The 16,298-nt window shown below is 43.4% G+C and overlaps 1 long non-coding RNA gene across 1 annotated transcript; it reads right to left on the bottom strand.

The window, feature by feature from the left end:
* Nucleotides 1-240: 240 nt before the first annotated feature.
* On the bottom strand, nucleotides 241-12,764 carry LOC146208680 (uncharacterized). Its single transcript, XR_014703396.1, has 3 exons — nucleotides 12,655-12,764; nucleotides 2,125-2,205; nucleotides 241-282 (listed from the first exon to the last, which is right to left on the bottom strand). It is a non-coding gene; the product is annotated as an uncharacterized LOC146208680 (long non-coding RNA).
* Between the last annotated feature and the right edge of the window lie 3,534 nt (nucleotides 12,765-16,298).

Here is a 16,298-nt window from a genome sequence, read left to right as displayed (position 1 = left end):
ACTGCAAACCGCCTGTCTATAAAATAGTTTATTCTCTGCTAGTTTTTTTCAAGCCATCAGCCAGGCAACCGGTGGAAGTCCTTCGACTGCCGCGGCGGGCACAGCTACTCTGCTTAGTGCCACCGCCACCTTTCCTGTTGTAACGCAGGCCACATATGCGTTTAGATCAAGAACTCTAAGTGTGGTATTTATTGAAGAAGGAATATGCGTGAAAAAATAAAAAAATTCTGTAATTGTACATACTTGACTTGCTCGAATTCTTTGCGTCAATCAACCGAAAAGCTGAAAAAGATGATGAGCTGCACTCAAAATGCGCATAAGGAAGTAACGTAATCGTGTGCAATTTTTTTTTGTGCTGGTTACTTTGAAGACCATTATGATCTCTGGCTTCACAGTTGTTAAACTGATGCGTTGGTTGCTATAAGATTACCGAACATTTAATAAGCTCTAGAGCCTCTATCTCTGTCGGTCATTGCATTCTTCGTAAAGGAGACCTGTTCGACCCAACGATTCGCGCCTCCCCAGTTTCACAACAATATCACGATATGAGACACTGTTGCCGTACACTGCTACAGAATCGGCATGAATCGTCTTCCCATTATTTCCTGTCAAATGGAGAAAACGCCTTAGTGGTCAGCTAAGTGTGGGCTCAATGAAGTGCATGCGCTGTAAAACTTGCCAAAATGCTCGCGCCAGAATGTGCAAAGAAGGGTGAACTGAAAGTAGACGTGGCAGAGATGTTAGATCGCCCTCTAGTCACGCGAGTAGCCACGAAGTGACTTCTGTGCTGGTTCAACAAAACGAGTGCTTGAATGTTTGGTGGCTTACTCTACCTGCTGTATATGCATGGAAACAAAACAAGATATAGAGCTGGCGCGTACCCCGACAGGGGACAGGTATAACCGCTGTGTTGTTCTGTAGGTAATAATCAAATTGGTTTGCACAGGCTCTCGTTCGGCGAGAAACCGTATCTATAATCAATGCCTGTTAGGTCGCAGAGGCCGACTGAAATAAATAGTTCGTGCAATTTGCCGGAGGCGTCCATAGGCCAGCAGTTGTGAGAAGAAAGAAATATGGGACCCGTTTATGTGATGGTCAGCCCAATATTATCTTTGCTTACTCTGCTTTCTTCTTTCTAGTAGGGTTTTCCATTCCCCACTGGGCAGGCAAACCCTCCAAATATTCCTGTACAAGCCTTTAAAAAAAGCAGGCTTTTTTGCAATAAGGGTCTTAGAAAGGAGAAGACTGCTTTACATCCTCTCTGTTTATCCGACGGAATGGAACGGGTAAATTAAAACAGTGAGCAGAATTCCCAAACTAATTCTAAGGCGAACAAAGAGCTTTAAGCTCCACTAGAACAGACGCAGCCTTTAGAGCTATTTTTGCTCCTAGTATCTTGATGAAAAGTAGAAAATTCAAAATAGGTCCGGAGACAGAAGACTAGTTGTCGCTCTATATCAAATTTTAAAAGTCCCATGAACAAGTAAAAAATACGCCCGACACCAGCGTATTTTGCAGGGATATATTTAAGCACACAGGCGGCTCCAAGTACCTTTCCAAGCAAAAAATGAAGCTCTAATACGGGGCATGATGCTTTAGGCAGTGAGAAAACGTTTGCAGCCACTTCCGGAAAAGAAATAAATGTTGATACAAAGCAGCGTTATTCTTTTACTGGTCGCTTCCTCATTATGATATAACAATACTGCTTTCATTAGGAACACCGTCGTAAATTTGGATAATAATATCCACGCGAACTACATCTAAAAAAATATTTTTGCTTCAGCATCGCAACTTTTATGGGGCGCAAGCATGCTTGGATGAAACGCAGTTCATTCAGACATTGTCAGTAATCTCAAGAGAGGTACTGACACTAACGATAAGATTTTTTTATATCTGCGATCACTAAAGTGCGGACTTGTTGTCGCCTGTACATGCACTATTTGTCGCCAGTGAGAAGAATGCCGAGAGAGAGAAAATAACCAAAATACGGGATTAAATATGCTTAGTATGTCTTGGATATTGTTGATGTTATTTCTAGAATACATAATGTACATAATGCTATAGTGTTCACGAAAACATTCTTCAAACCTCATTCCCACGTTGAGTTGATCAATTCGTGCTCACCATAAAATTTGGTATGCTAGCCGGCGTGGTCCGCTCAGTTGGTAGAACCGCCTGGACAAGTCGTGGTCGCGGGTTGGAAACCTGGACAAGGATTATTTTTTTCTTTAACGTTTAAATTATGTGAAAGCTGTACATCTTTCATTCCTAGCCGCAAGGCTGCCCTTTAGTGGCCAATAATGCAATAATGTGAAACTACTCCGGTGCTACAAATAAGCTAGACGCTTTTTCTCGTTCTTCGCCTGAAAACCTTCTTAGAGGCTATATCTTTGTTTTCTGACGGTTAGAAGAAAAGTATCACCGCTTGTTTACGAGCTTTTAGAAGAGTTCAGTAGCGGTGTAAAGCCTCATATATCTTTGAAACTTATGGCTGGGTAGCAGTTTTGTGAAAAGTTTCGATTTTGTGCAGTGCTTTTTTTTTTACTAGTGCCAGCCTCTGAAAACTAAAGAAAGAGCAGTTGTAGGTGGCCCTTCGTCAAAGCAGATTTTATTTCATCAGAAAAGCCAACTTCGCCTCTTCTATAGACCCTCATTCTTGAAAACGCGAATAATTTGCGACAAGCTTTCCACGAGGCATCGCCTGGCAGTAGTCTTGTAATGTATGTGGTGCATTACTTAGAACCTGAATCGTGCTGAAAAACATCAGACAGACCATATTTTGCTTAATAATGTTGCGGAGAAGACGAATTGTCCAGCAGAGCGAAAAAAGGGAGGAATGGAGGAAATCTTGGTGCTCTCTCAGCTCCCTTAGGTTGTGTTTATTAGTTTTCTGCTGTCAAAACTTTCCATATTAATAAACTCTTTCGTGCAAGCTGAGAACCGGCGGCCTGATACTATAATCTCATTTGATGAAACCCTCCCAAACATGCTGCGAATTTGTCTGCCAAAGTATTAAGTGCCCTTATAGAGGATTACCTAGACAATTTTCCGAGCCATAGTGCTATTTTTACAGATGCCTCGCAGCAGAATGAAAAAGCAGGCATTTGCATATAATCACAGGCTATTGATTGGAGTTATTCATTTCTATTCCCTGACTATACGGCAATTTTTGCTGCTTAGCTTCTGGCCATTGAGTTAGCGTTGACAAAGATCCCTAGTAATATTTCTTAGGGCATTTTTATTCTGACAGCCTATTCGTGTTGGCATCGCTCGAAAATGCGAGATACACTCTGCTTTGCCGTTCCCTTTATTTTTTAATTTCTCCTCACATTGCAGAATTGCGTTTTCACTGCGTTCCTGGTCACTGTGGTTTTACATCTAATGAAACGGCAGATTTTTTTATCAAGATCCGCGCTTGGTGGACCTCTTCTGCAGTGGATACCTAATACCGTTTAAATAAGTTTAGCATGATTTCAAAATTTCCAACGTCTCCATTACCTCAGTTACGAGTCTCTTCTTTCTGCACCGAATTATCAACATCTTAGATAGCCTTGGCGTAGATGCATTTGTAGTTCAAGCCAATGTGAAGTGTCTATGACTCTTTTGCGCTCCCGATTACCGAAATTAAATCTGTATTTATGTTGTTCGAGGTCATCCGCTACTAACCTTTGTGAGCCTTGCAAAGAAATTGAATCCATAGATCATGTTTCCTCTTCTGCTGGCGGTTCGCATCTCTCCACAAAATGTACTTAGCCACTCCCCTTTCGAGATTAGGCTTTCCTCTAACCATTCAAGTTATCCTCTCCTTCAGGGCAAGCGTCAAGAAATATGCCTTAAAACCAGTGGGCGTTTCGATTCATGATTACGTAATTCCTAAAGGCAAATTCCTATGCTAGGTAAGACTTCATCACTTTTCTTTTCCTTTTTATTTTTCTTTCCAAATTCTAGTAAACACCTATATTTATCTGAATACACCAGTACTTCATCATATATATTTACAATCTATAATGTACCCTGGCTATTCCCCAGCCGTGGGTATGTGCCATTTTGTGCAAGGTTATCATCATCATTATTATCATCATCATCGTCGTCGTGATGCGCCCTTCGTTGGTTCTTCCCCGATCCCCCTATGTAGGTATGCACCATAACTTATTTGGTGAACAACTACACCCTTGTCTTGTAGCGTCGGTGCTGCTGTCGGCTAGCTCTGTGAACCTGCCTGTAAAACTTTCCTGAAGGTCTTCGTGGTCATGCTACGATTGTGACGTTGTGGTTGATATGCTGGAGTATAGATCCTAGGCAGTACATTAAGCGTAGCTTGAACTGGTGCATCGTAGAGGTCGTAGTCTTGTGGGCCTTAAACGACTGACCAGTGTCATGCAACCTGCCGATGTCCCGCCAGCAGACCATGGTGACGCTGCACATCAAGCTGGAGACCAGCCTGCGGGCTCAGGGACCGGTTCCTCGCTACGCTATCGCAAGCCCCGGACTTCCGCAGGAGCGGTGGACGAGGACATTAACAACTGGCTGTCCCACTACCAACGGGTGTGCCGCGACAACCGATGGGATGCAACCACTTAGCTTGTCAGTGTGGGTTCTTTCCTGAAAAATACCGCTTTATTTTGGTTCAGAAACCACGAGGACTGTATGACAACCTGGGAACATTTTGTCACCAAATTACGCCTGTGCTTTGATGAGTGCCTTACGCGGAAAAAACGCGATGAGCACCTGGTCGCACACAAGGCTCAGCTACCGGGAAAAACATGCACAACCTATATAGAGGTCTTCAAGCTCTGTAAGGCAACAAATACTCAATGACCGAGGACGGTGCTCGCAGCGCTACGAGCACCGTTCTGAATGCCGTCCGTCACCACCACCTGCGCGATCTTTCTGGCGTTCCTCCCGAAGATCTGCAGACACGTTTAACTATCAAATGCCCCTTCCTCATTGGAGCCTTCCATGGAAGAAGGTCTTCTGCGTACAGTTCCCGTATGCCAACGTTGTTGCATTGAGGGGCACATCGCTTGTTACTGCCCCAGTCGCCGACTAAACCGCTACGATCGCCACGTCAACCAAGCTCAGCTACATAACCGTTTCTATGGTTCTTCTTGGGAATAGTCCCCAGCTTCATGCCATTTTCCGCCGACCGATGGACCACGTAGTCACTCTCTGGATTCCAACCTCAGCATCTCACCACCGCCTACCTTTTCTGCGCGCCGCTTTTCGTCCCCACGGCCACGGCAATGGTCTATATCCCGAGTATGAAGACCACGCTCAGGATCGTGAAACATACATCACAATTCTCCGTGTATACGGTTAGGATGATAGTTAAAAATTATAAATAAATCCTGTTTCCACAGGGAATCAAACCTACTTTCCTTGGATCCTCAGCCGATGCGGACGGTATATGCTGAGCAAGATCGACCACCTGCCTGGTTACCTTTGATCGATGAGTATATGTCTCCCGAAATTTGGATGTGGCAAAGTGAGAGCTTGATGCTGGAGAAGTTGTGTATGACAGCTTGCGGGATTTGCGACCTGGTTATATCTGGCTTGAAGTCTTAGTCCATGCAATAAAGAAAAAGTATGGCTCATTTGAATAGTTATAAAAATATGAAGTAGGTGCGTAGAACCGCTTATCACCGTTATATCTGTCATGAATTACCACATACGTCTTCGATTTACACTCTCTCCGATATATTCCCTCAGCTCACGCAAGAGGTGGCCAGCAGTTACAATGAAAAACAGCGCCGACAGTGGCGCTTCCAAAACAAACAACACGCAAACCTAAGGCCCAAACATTCCGATCGCTGCCCTTGGTCAGTTGCGTGCGGGCGACGGTTTCAAAGAGACGTATGTCCAGGCATCCTCCCCAGAAGACACGACACCAGCTCCCTCTGCCGCGCATTCTCCCCAGCCCGTGTTTCGCCGCGATTTATGGCATCCGCGCCCTTTCCCCTCAAACCGAGGAACAGAGCAGTTAGCGCCGAACCCACAGCCACTGCGCTTACGCTGCGTTTTTTAACTGCTCTGGCTTGCCTCCTTCGCGGCACGGTCGAAGTGCGACTTTTCCGAGAATCGGAACAGACCGAACCGCCGGCGTCACCCGTTTCCATGTGTTCCTTTATCACTTCCGAAGTGCGGTCGCCTGCGATACCGTAATAAATAAACTTGACCGCCCCTTCGGAATCTCCCCCGTGACAGTGGACGCGCGGCTTCGGACAGACATCGACGAAACCCGTGATTTGCGGCTAGTAGTGCTACGCGTTAAAAAAACCTCCTGGGCGTGGCGTAGTTTGTTAAAGAAATCAGGTTGGGATCCGAGGGATGGAGGTTCGAATCCATGTGGACACCGGATTGTTATTTTTGACGATGGTAATTTCGGCTTCGGGTGATGATGTTATTCTATTGACAGCTCATCATAGCTGTTCGCAAGTGATCTATAGAGAATATGCAAAAAATAGGTATATACTGGTCTACACCATAGTTGCGGTAAACATGCATGGAACACTGAAAGCCGTTTCTACTCTGCGCGCCACCAACACCAATTATATTGAGCAGACGGCCTGATCCCTTGCCATTCTAACCCCTGAGGCAACGAACGCAGCAAACCGTCCCGGAAAACATCCTTCTAAGCCAGGCATCTCCTCATCAACAATGCAATATGTAATATGTCTAAGTCCGTAGCCTGGACCTCAGGGCAGAGCTACCTCCACTGCAGCGAGGAAGCTAAGCTGAGCATGCACATACCGGGCTCTGGAAGCCGATGTGCGAGAAGGCTAACTTGGCTTTAACGATCTGTTGTCGTCCTGATCAAACTACCGGTACGACACTTTACATTTCACAGCACTGCCGCTGCCAAGGCTGAAGGTTCAACAGCCACAATGTTGCTTAATGCGAGAGGAGGCCATTATATGAGGCCAACTTCCAATTAATACATTTATACGCTTCAGCCTCCTAAATGAATACTACCCCACGCAATATATAAACTCGTGTCTCTACTGCAAAGCCTACCGATCTCTAATACTGACCGGACAGTTCTAGCAAACTATCCAATCCCAACAGTCATTGCCGGGCATGTGAAGGCGTGTTGCCCAGCTCGTTCGCAGATTACCATGTTTGATTGGTTTACCAGACCTGAAGAGCGCTGCATGTTGCTCGAGCTCTGAACTAGTTATCCCAAACTGATTCGGAGGATCAGATGCCTTTGAGTGAAGTTTATTACTTCTTTTCTTTTCAGGTGCACTCAAAATTTGAAAATGCGAGATAGCATTTTCTGACTTCGAGTTACGGTGCGCGGACGTAAGTCGTATGCAGAAACTGCACCTCCCTGGAGGTCGCACGGTGCTGAAGTTGTGCACCTCTTTTTCATGTGGAAAGTCTTGAAATAAGGTAATAAACCAGGAATAAAAAGTTAGAACAAAATGGGTGCAAAAGGGTTTGGTGTGCGATGTGAAATTAAACTTTGTTTACATTTTATGCAACAATAATCTTTTTGATTACCGTTTAGAGAGAGGCGTAGCGAAATGAAATGATAAATTGAGAAGCAAATAGAGGGACAGGTGGTGTAGGACAATAGAAATGAGGCGGAGACTTGCTAGAACACTGGCTGAGTCGCGTAATGAGGTAGAACTGAGAAAACAAGGCGCCTGAAAACATGAGCGAGGATCAAAGACGGGAAGTTTAAACAAACTCATGCTAAACATCCCAAAATGGACACGTGCGTTAAGTTGTAGCTTTACGCTATCTACATAAATCTAGGGAACACAAACCATGGTGCTAAATACGTACAGGTTGGTCATGGGTAGATTTTAGGATTGTTTCCACAGCTTAAGTTTTTTTGCTGTTTATGATTAAATAGTTGTTGAAATCCATTCTTGAAAAAAAGTGTGTATTCATGATTTCTGATAAAAACGACCCAGTGGCTTTAAAACAAAAATTCACTGCATGTCATTTTGTTGACTTGAAAAATTTCGCTAATCGGGTCTGTAGACTTTAATCATCCGTTGGAGAGAAATGACTTCAGAGCAATGAGATATGAAACAAAACAAAACTCTCGTCCTGAATAATGCAATGTAGTATCCAATTGCGCACAAAGCTGCACAGCTATAAAACGTAATAGGTAGTGTCACAGTCTATTGCTGGTTAGGGGCCTACATATGTCCCCTATTTTTGAAACTTTGACGTCACAGCGAAATTTCTGGGAAAATCTGTCAAGTCAAACATCGAGATGTCCACTGCATGGCGCAGCATCAGGTAGTTGAGGTGCGGTGACTCGCACATTGTATAGCGCACAAAACGCATGTAGAATAGCTGTCGATGGGTCACGCGCAGCGGAAGATTTTTGTCGACAAGTGAACCCCGTCGACTTCGTTGCTAGCCTCCAGTCTGGTCTGTACACTAAGCCAGAGAAGCCTAGGTGGTCATTCTATCGATGGCCACTTGTACTTTATTATGTAGTTGTGTTAGTCTTGCAAAGTCACATTTGTTGCAACACTCACCGTACTGGTGAATATTAGTCTCAACAGGGAGTCCACTATGTGGGCACCCACTGCTGAGATCAGGTGCATAGAATCCGAAGCGTTCGTGAATTAATGAAGACTGTACACTGAAGTGGGCACCGTTAACACGTTGCCTTTGATTACTGCGTGCCACATCTCAACATCTTCGAGCAAATTTACCCGAGGATTAATCCTCGGAAACAACCAATGCGAATATCCAGTGTCGTCGGGTTTGCAGCAAGTACGTGCGAGTCCCCTGTTCTACGTCACCGTAAACTGACGTCATGTCTGGAACTATGAGGCCGTCTGGCGCGAACTTTGAAGGTAATAAGAGGCGTATTTTCTTGACTGTTTGATTAAGCATCTGGTAGTCGTCTGCTTTAAAGACGCTGCGCACTTTTTGCAGCATTGTTTCTGCAACGATGGCATAGGCTTTTGCGATAGCGGCGTTTTGCAAGACACTTTTCAAGGCCTCAAAGCAGTGCTTTGGCTTGAATCCCGCAGATATGCTTCTTTGCTTCACTATTGTAAACATCAATTATTATTTTGACGCGAGTTTCACACATTCTTGAACAAGTACTAAAACTATCACTTTTTGCCGGCTCTTGGTCGTAAATAAGAGAGTTAATGTGCCTTCTAAGGCTTATGACATTACGGTCCGTGATTGTTTTCTGACATCCTTCCCCTGTTCTGTAGTAACGTCAGGAATGAACTAACAACTGATTCCAGAGAATATTCTTCGGATGTCTCTCCTCTCGGCTTCGTCACTGCACTGACGAATTCATCTATACCCTTAATGCGTACGTCATATGACGAAGTTTCGTTTACTAACACAAAAGCAACTCTCTTCAGAGCGTCGACGATATCAGACGCGAGAGCTTCGAAGCAGAGATGTTCACGTACGCGACAAAATTCTTCCGCATTCTTCCCTGCCCCGATACTGAACTCAAAAAACAGAGGGTATGCCGTACTGCAGCGAGAGATCGAACAGCAGAGTCAGAAAAACATGAGTGATTACGGAAGCATTCTTGGAAAGCTGGTTAGCCGTCACTGCAACACCTGCAGAAGCTGTCTCTACGGCCGTGGTGTCTTCTGGCGACAAGACGAAATCTCAGTAGGTAGTACGCGAGTATTGCCATTCCAACTTTGGTTTTCGGATAACTTCCAAGAACGTTCGTGGTCAGGGCGGTTCACTGGGGGTTATCGCCTTTTTTGTGTCGCAAACGCATAGAGGTGTGACCAAAAAAGCTGAGCAAATGGTCTACAGTAATGCTCGCTCCGCTGTACAAAAACGACGTTGTAAAAACGTTCTAAAAAGGAGTGCTCTAAAGAGCGAGGCCAGCCTTAAACAGATCAAGAAAACATTGGTTGGTTTGGGTTGTGGGGTTTTAACGTTCAAAGACGCCGTAGTGGAGGATTCCGGAAATTTCGACTACCTGGGGTTCGTCAACGTGCACTGACATCGCACAGCACACGGGTGCCTTGCTTTTCGCCTTCATCGAAAAGCTGCCGCCGAGGCCGCGATTCGATCCCGCATCCTTGAGAACAGTAGTCGAGCGCCGTAACCACTGCGACACCCCGGCGGGGCAAGAGAAAATTGGGCATAGGCAGTAATGAGATGTATGTACTAATGTACAAGGTGTCATAACAAATATAAACTACATATAAGGTGTTTACTTAGGTAATCGCTAACAAAATTACGATAATCGTAGACCTAAATCAAGCAAAAGCTAATTTTGGAACGGGTACTATACTATCGATAATAGCCATGCAATCAACCAGGTGATAGAAAAATGCTCGGAATATAACCAGCCCTTATACATAGCATTCATTGATTACGAAAACGAATTTGACCTAGTAGAAACCTTGAGAGTCATGCAAGCACGGCGAAATCAGGTTGTATACGAGTCGTGTGTAAAATTACTGGAAGACAATAAGAACTGCACAGGAATCATCGTTCTTCATAAAGGAAGTAAGAAAATTCCCATTAGGAAAGGTGTAAGGAGAGGAAACACGATCTCCCCGAGTACTGTTCACAGCTTGTTTAGAGAAAGTATTCAAAGATTTTATATGGGAGCAGTTATGGATAAGGGTTGAAGAGAATACCTTAATAATCTGCGATTCGCTGATGAAATTGCCTTGCCTAGCAACTCAGGCGATGAACTGCAAAAAAATGATTGATGAGCTAGACAGGAATAGCGGAAAGTTAGGTTTAAAAATTAAAATGTAGAAGACTAAGGTAACATTCAATAACCTCAGGAAGTAACCGCAGGTTCAACCGCAGGAAGTAGAGGCCGAATATGTTGTCTACTTAGGACAGGTATTAACCGCCGATCCTGATTGAGAAAGTGAACGATGTAAGAAAATAAAATTGAATTAACCGCATTTGGCAAGCACTTGCCGATTATGACTATCAGCTTACCGGTATCGCTCAAGTATTCAACAGTTGCATCTTACCTATACTCACCTATGGGGCTGAAACGTGGAGGCTAGAGAAAACGCTTCTACTTAATTTGAGGACAACGCAGAGGACTATGAAACTAAAAATGGAAGGGGTAACGTTAAGAGATAGGAAGCGTGCAGATGGGCAAGATAAATAATTCGAGTTGATGTCTTTCTAGTGAAAATCACGAAACGAAATGAGCATGGGCAGGGCGTATAGTGCGAAGAGAGGACAACCTATTGTCACTTACGGTAACAAATTAGATTCCAAGAGAAATAAAGCGTAGCAGGGAAAGGTAGAAAGTTAAGTGGGCGGATGAGGTTAAAAATAGTTCGCAGGGGAGAAGTGGATGCAGCTAGCACAGCACTGGGTTAATTGGAGGAATATGGGAGAGGCCCTCGCCCTGCAGTCTTTATAATCCGGCTGGTGATGATGATCAAGATGATAATGATGATGACAAAAGACGAAGTTCTTACTTTTTGGGGCATATTGGTTTTGATCATAAATATCAACGACGTCATCACCGTCAGGGCACCGAACAATGTAGCCGCGCCGAAACCAGAACTCCGCTTACTCGGCACGTGCTTGATGAAGCTTTTAAACGCTTCAGGCTCAGGCGACTTAGCAGCGGCAGATGCTGGTGCTTGTGATGGCGGCAGATGCTGGTGGTTTCCGACACGGGCTGCGTGGTAGACTTCAGTCGCTCTTGTCAGTACAATGCTGCTTCGTCTGTCATTGTGGCAGCGTCTGCTCGTGCCATTTCTGTGGTAATAATCTAACGCCACTTGCAATCAGCAAAATTCTTTTTTTTAAATTTTACAATGGGCCCTAGCAACCTGGCAATTCAGTGCGCATGATGACATTTATTTTAGTTTTTATAGAAAACATGCATTCGTCCCCCTGATACGTGACCCATCAGGAGTAGTCCTTAATTTCTCCCTCTCTCTAGGTAATAGTAACCAAGTTCCTATTTAGTCTCCGCCGCAGCTTCACAACATTTGAAAAATGAAATTGTTCCTGAAGATTGTCGAAATTAATCAATCACTCAATCAATCAGTATGCGAGAGCATAGGTAGGACACATATACGGAAAATGATAAACTCTTTCTTTGCGTTTAGGAAGATAAAAGACATGAAATATTTGAGTGGGGTTAATCCTTCGCGTTTAAAGGACAGCTTTCTTTATTTCCTCTCTTTTTTTTCAAGCTCGGTGGGTAATTAGAAATGGAGCCTTTAATATTGTCCTCGTAATCTCACACAAAACCCTCCGAGTTTTTATATATGGCGGTTCCTAACTGCAACATCGAGTTTTATGCTTTGGCATGACATAATGATTCCACAATTGCTGCACGTTTTTTCTTTGAATCGATATTAAATTCCTTGGCAAAATGAAGAGAGCAGAAGCGCACTATTCGAATGCTGTATATGATTATTGTGGAAAGTCGAGGTAGTTCGTATGACATTTTATGAAAAAAACGCAAAATACAGCGTATAAAAAAGAAGATGGGACTACAGTTCGTACCGTCCTCTTTCTTGTCCGGTCTGCTGTACGCTCATGCCACAAAATTTCATTATGGTTTTTCTCAGACTGGCAAAAATACATATTTAGGACCTCCTATTAACAATTTGGCCCAATATTCAGACTTAAAAGACATTTTCATAAATATGAAGAGTATCAACAACCAAAGATAAGCAATATTCACTCACTCACTTTATTTAGGCTGTTTTAATACCAGCTCATATTCTCCTGTAATATAACCCGCACGACTGCGCTGCAGTTTCAGAGACAGCATATCCGTGAACAATAAGAAGAGAACTGACACTTTCCATTTCAATCAAGTCTTTTCATCTCTTACACTTCACAGGCGACAGTTTAATTTTCAATAGAAGAGGCAATGAATATAATATAATTAAACCTGTCATTAGGAATACCTATCAACGTATGCAGTATGGATATAAAAACTGATTTTTAATCATACATATTTATTGAAATGTGTCTACCAAGAAGAGTAGTTATTTATCTCTAGTGCATAGATATCAATGAACGGCAAATAATAATGGTTATAATAAGATTAACGAAAGAAAAAGGACATTTGGATTTAAATATATGGCTTCTCTGTAGTGGGTAGTCCCTTGGTGCTTACAAAAATCTTCCGCAAGCTTTCTAGCTCAATTACGCAGGTACCCTTACAGTCTATTAGCGTTCACGGACATTTCTCTTCGTAACGTTACCGTCGCTTTGTTGCTTTTAAGGTTGTTGCCACATCCCCAACTATATCGGCCATCTCTCCTATTATTACCGCATCTCTGCTTCACTCTGTTCGCTACATGTATAACCCATTTATCCGGTAAATGAGATCCTCTTGTACTAAAACGTTTATAATTATGGATATGTGTATGGAAACCAATATGTATATACAGATTTCAAAGCTCTTTGTTTCGTAAATGAGCTATATTTTATATTTGTAGAATCCCAGTTTTGTCATGATACAAATGTACGATGTGTGTGTCGATATAATCTATTCTTTAATTAGTTATTTTTGCAAGAGATAGGGATTTTGAAAACGATTCAGCCTACTGGGTGGTATTAGAACACGCGGATGTGTGGAAAGAGGAAGCGAATGAATCAACGTAAGTTCCACAGCCACATCATCACGTACGAGAAGCACGGAGCCGTCCGCGAAAAAAAAAAAAAAGAAAAGATTGTATTCGTCGTTCTTTCGCCCAGCTAGCCTAAAATGTTTGTTCTTTCTGAAAAATAAAGGGTTCAGTATATTTGCTCTCCACTTTTGCGGCACCAATATATTAGAGCAGTAACCAAAGCCGACCCTAAGAAATTGCGTTTGATTTTTTTTTTTTTTTTTGTATACACCGTGCCTGCAGCATTTTAACTGCATTCAACTTTGAGTTTATAGTAACGACCTAAATGTAAATTAACGAGCCGATTCGAAAGTCGGCAATGGCGGAGAGTAATGTTTCTTTCTTCTGAAGGCATCTACGTGGAACTGTTCTTTATCAAGCTGAGGAGTAAATAGGTTTTAAAGAGGAAAAATAAGCATGCCTGCATTATGCCGTGCCAAGAGAGGCACCTTTACATGTTGCAGATAAATTTTCCGGCTATTGGAAGCACGAAATACGTTGAAAAAAAGAGCCTGGTACATACACAGCCAGTAGTGAAAAATAATAAAAGATGCCGACACGAAACGTATTCTTTAGAAAGTGTTGCGAAGTTTTTAACTTCCATCTCATTCTTTATATATGTATTATCTTCTCAGCATAGCACTGCACAGACTATAGAACTCACAGTATTTTTGCGCAAGAATTCTAGAGGGCTCTACACACCAAACGTTCACTGAAGTAGACAGGCAAAAGCGCCACTGACAGGGTTTCTGTGGTTTTTTCAGGCATATTTCCGGCTGCAATCCACACTAAAAGGCAACACAATGTAACAGAATGTATGGGTACACTTGAAAGTATCATCGCAATAACAAATTTAGCAACCCATATTGTTTCAACACAAAGCCTGAATCTGATATCCGTTTTTTGTTTTCATTTGATTTGCTCATTAAAACAACAATAAAAATACATGTTTTCAGAGTCGGTTCACTTCATTTTGGATGCCTTATGTGCCGAGATTTGATCACTCTCACAAAACAACAACCTAGTTTCGCGCGCCTTCTACTAGGTCTTGTACAAGACTTCCACTCCGAGTTACAATTGAGAACGCAATGGGCCACCTACTGTCCATCCTTCGTTTTCGTACAATCCGCATCCAATAAAGGAACCCCTTCTGGAATCCCTCACATCACCTGACAAAACAACTACAAATTAATACCGCGTGAGATAACATCACAAACAAAGCAAGCGCCCTGTATATCCAGAACGCCTCTCGATCGATTTCTCCCTAACATGTCTTCCTGCACATTGCCCCGTGTTCCCAGACACGAACGCAGCGGCTCGGAACGGGTTGATCCAGCGTGTGTCAGGCAAAATCACAGCCTAATAATAACCATCCAGCCAGGCTCCCAAACGTCATACGTGCTTGCTTTGATTGTACGTGTGTGCTTCTATCTGTTTTGTGCAATTTGAGGCTCTGCACTGAGGCAGACTTTAAAACATTTTGGTCTGGAAGCGCAAGCCGCAGAACCCCTATATGCTCACTAATAAATGGCTGTCACACCACACCACTCTACTCGTCACACACTGCACAGCACTACCGCCGTGGTCCTGCACAGCCCTTAGGCTTTTTCGGTAGGCTACAGATCCCATTTCCAAATCATTGTCTTTCACTACTTCTGAGTATTGGGTAATGGGCAGAAAGCCAAAAAGCAACTCATCTTGAGTTGCTTTCAAGCGCTACTGCCGTCCTAGCGTGCCCAATCAGGACTCCTTTATTCGTCGTGCTGCTCGCGGGCATTTTAAAAGCTAAACGCTGAAGCAAAACCGAAAATAAATAAAGCAAAATAAATAAGAACTTGGACATAGATCGCAACTTCCTTACTTACAATCACATCGATTTTAGGCTTGAGACAGTGGAAGAGCCTATGGGTAAAAAGAAATCAAAAAGAATTCGATATAAAACAAAGGCACACCAAATTTCTACTGTCAACAAATAGTCTAATGAAGATTTATTCACTAGAATGTGAGTAAGCCTGCTTGACTAAAAATTCGTCGCTCATATCTTTAATCGACTGAAAATTTGATACAGTGAGATCTTAGCCCTATTTTGAATTAAGATCTATGTTCCCAGACAAGCAAAATGCATTCACCTTCTCTGCAAGGTTATAAGGAGTGCGCCTAATGGCGTCAAGTCCTCTGCTGCGCTACGCCAATGAGCGAAAACAGGGCGCGGGCAGAGTGCATTTTTCTGCTTTCGCGACGAAGAACTCTGTGCGAGCTCAAAGCCTTCAGATGCATGTGTTAGTGGAGACTGGTGGCGCTGCATGGATACCCGCGTCATCAAGAAACTGAACATATCTTGCCACCCCAGCTCGCGCGATCGAAGCACTCCGTTCATCCCAGCGCTCGGATATAGCAAAGCTCAATGGCTGGCCCCACTGGGTCACAGGCAGGAGTTCAGAGTTTTCTCAATAAACAGCGGTGGCATCAACCACAGACCGCCCTTCACAAACAGCCTGATGATCTATAGCAGTAAACCCAGTTTGTAGTGTTCCCACACGAGGTGCCATTCATTACCTCGAGTAGAATGGCCCACTGCCAATGTGAATTCTGTTTTGAGAAAAAAAAAAAAACTTTCGGCCGCTTTGAAACTCATCACCAAATTCAATTGGTGCCGAGATTACGCGCGGTAGCTAAGGTGCATTAGGGGCTTTCTTTTCGCTCTATCAAACATAT

This window comes from Amblyomma maculatum, chromosome 1 (assembly GCF_055883805.1).
Source record: "Amblyomma maculatum isolate TAMU_Amacu chromosome 1, ASM5588380v1, whole genome shotgun sequence".
Taxonomy (NCBI): Eukaryota; Metazoa; Arthropoda; class Arachnida; order Ixodida; family Ixodidae; genus Amblyomma; species Amblyomma maculatum.
Note: the sequence above shows the minus strand (reverse complement) of the source record. Positions and strands in the feature narration are given on the sequence as shown.